Source organism: Gouania willdenowi, chromosome 20 (genome assembly GCF_900634775.1).
Source record: "Gouania willdenowi chromosome 20, fGouWil2.1, whole genome shotgun sequence".
In the NCBI taxonomy this organism is placed as follows: domain Eukaryota; kingdom Metazoa; phylum Chordata; class Actinopteri; order Blenniiformes; family Gobiesocidae; genus Gouania; species Gouania willdenowi.
The window spans coordinates 26,944,549-26,948,000 of record NC_041063.1 but is presented as its reverse complement, the minus strand read 5'-3'; positions in this window follow the sequence as shown (position 1 = coordinate 26,948,000).

The window sequence follows — 3,452 nt, the reverse complement described above, 5'->3', positions numbered from 1 at the left end:
CCCCCCATTATACAAATAAAAATATGATGCTTTGATTTTGGACACAATGTAGATTGTTTATAGAGAGAATTACTACAACATGCATTTATTTAGGTGTCCTGCTGTTTTTTTGTTTCATTTTTCATTACAAATTTTGTTAAACTCAGGTTGTTAAAAAGTTAATTTTGAAATAAATCTATGAAATAACTGCATATTTGTTGCTTGTTTTTTTTTTTAATTGCTTCTGTTTTGAGGGAGAATAAAATAAAGTTGTCCATATATTTACACCAATTTCATACAATTTGAAAAAAGAATATAATAGAGAAATATATGTATACTTTTTTTTGTTTAGCTTAGCATAGCGTGCGAATAAAAATGACTAAATAACAAATATTGCTGTTGACATTGCCCTGACAGACTTTTTTGAACAATTTGAGCCCATTTTTACTTATTTTTCCCCTTTTTCTGCAACTACACCAAACCTTCCATATTTTAACCTATTTTCATCACTTTTACTTGACATTATTTTGCTCCTTTTAATGTATTTTTTACTATATTACTCCAATTTCTGACACTTTCCACCATTTTTTTCCCAATTCCAACACATGTTCAGCACTTATAAACCCTTTCCACCACTTTTCCACTTAATGTCACATATGTTGACCAATTATAGCCTCTATTTTTATTTTTATTTTTTTTCAATTTAACCACATTTACCATTAGTCATGCCCATTATTTGCCAAATTAAACTAATTGTTTCAATATTGAAATTGTCTGTTTTTGCCCACTCTAATTTACAACTTTTAACCAATATCTGTGGTTTTTAAAATCCCATTTCATCACCGTTTCCACCATTTTTGATCTCTTTAAACCCATTTATTTTCTGAAAAAAACAAGGATTTACATCTTTAAGATGACTATATACTACGGCACTAATAATAATACTAAACTTCCTGGATAACAGTGGATATTATTCAGATGAATAAATACATGTGTTTATCACAGATTCATAGAACTTATTGTTACATGTTTTATGTTATTATATTTTATCCATATATCTATTGAAGCTTTCAAGATATTAGCATCCACACCATAAATAATAACGTATGCATCCTTAAACAGAGTGAAGTCATAATTCATCAAACAAACCACTCGTCTGTAATGACTTTTTCTTCTTTGTGTAAATCTAGTGTTCTGATGTATTGAGGGTTATGACTCATCCTGTCAGTATTTGTTACTCTCCAGTTAAATGTAACACGGTAGGCTGAAGGAAAAGCCGTTAGCCTGTTGACATTCATCCAACACACTGTAAAATGCGATCAAGTAGAAATAAGCGTCCGTGTGGGGAGTGCGTTAGTGCAGAGCTTCTGATAGAAACCTATTGGTATTTATAAATGTCAGTGCACACAGGGATCGCTGCATGTTGTTGTTGGCATAAAATGTTCCTCCTGTAACAAACAAGCAATGGTCATAAAGCAAATAATAATGTATGGGTGGGCTGCGGGGGTCATCAACTACATTTGTCCAGGGGCCAGAATTATTACCTGCAGATTAAAGAAGAAACAAATGAAAAATCACCACATTTTGCACAAAGGTCCAGTCAAATGCCAGATTTCCTCAGCTGCGACCAGAACTCCTAAAGGTGGCGCTACAGCAAGCCGTTCTCAACTGGTCTCACCCTGGGACCCACATTTTGCCACGGTCATTAAATCACGACCCACTTTTTTTGTTTTATTTTTTTTTTAATTTAGTATATAATGTTTTTAAAAACATAAATCAATATATTTTCATGTGCAACCTGCATTTCACAGCATGCCTGTCAAATGAAAAAGTTTCTTTCAAAATAAAAGACAAGTTCAACATGAGAGACAAGTATTTCTTAATTTTTGGCCAGTTGTCCGCAACCCACCAGTTGAGAATCACTGCTTTAAATTATGGGGTGTGGAATGTAAAAACTTGATCATTATTTCAAAGCCATGATATTTTAAACATTTAGCTCGTTTTTCTTTCATTTGAGACAGAAGTTCATAAAAAAACAGCATGTTTTATCTAGAAAATGTGTAAACATGAAAACATAAATTTAAATGTAAAAGGTAAATATAAATATTAAATCTAAAAGTAAATTTAAATGTTAAATGTGAATCTAAATTCTAAATTTAAATGTAAATCTAGATCTAAATGTAAATCTAATTGTTAAATTTTAATCTAAATGCTCAATGTAAATTTACATGTTAAATGTAAATCTGAAACTTAAATCTAAATGTTAAATCTAAATATTAAATGTAAATGTTAAATATAAATATAAATGTTAAAATCGAAATGTTAAATTGGTTGGCAAGTGAAAAGCTAAATGTTTAGAAAAGATAAAAAGTGGGCAGGTCAGCACCTGTCAATCAAACAACTATTATTAATCATTTAAAACAAAAAATAAATAAATAAATGTCAATAAATCATTGTTTAAAACAAATGATCAACATTTCCATGCTGTCTAGATGCATTATATGTATTTTCTACTGTAGTTTTGATTATGTTTTGTAGTTATTCCTTGTCCTGCATTTACTAGAATTAGTTCTTCAAAGCCTGGACATGTGCTTTGATCTGTCATCTGTGATTGGTCGAGCTCTGCAAGAGGAAGGACTGGAATGATTGATCTGGTGTCCACGTCCACCCAGGATCTGTTAGAGAAACCAGAGGAAATACATCAGAAAGATGTCAAAACTCACATCTGGGTGTGGAGAGAGAGAGAGAGAGAGAGAGAGAGTGAGAGAGAGAGAGAGAGAGACACAGAGAGAGAGAGAGAGAGAGAGAGAGAGAGAGAGAGAGAGAGAGAGACACAGAGAGAGAGAGAGAGAGAGACATGCGAGAGAGAGAGATCGAGAGAGAGAGAGAAGAGGAGGAGAGAGAGACACGAGCGAGAGAGAGAGAGACAGATATCACAGAGAAAGAGAGAGAGAGAGAGGTCAAAGAAACCTGAAATAGGATTTAGCAGCACTTTTAACCCTCCTATTATCCTCATATCTATTACTACCTTTTTTACCTTGGGGTCAATCTGACCCCAGAGATTTTTGCCTCCAGAAAATGATTTTTAGAAAATTGTTGACAAAGTTTTCATGTCTTTTTTTTAATACATAAATAACTTATTGCTAATAAAACCTTGACCTGTTCTAACTTTCTCACAGACAAACACGTTTTACAGCTAAAACAGCTTAGGGTCAAATTGACCCCAGAAGAACATCACAGCACCATGAAAGAAATACATATATCATTATGATAATTTTATGCTTAATCCATTTTAATCATCAAATTAGGAAAAGTCATGAAATATGAAGTCAATTGTTTTTTGAATAACAAACATTGAATGGGGTCAAATTGACCCCAAGTATAAAAGGAAGTATAACATTGGTATACCCTGAGTGGAGTTTCTCAGGTACGTTAAAGGTTGATAAAGTTTTAGATATTTATATATATATATA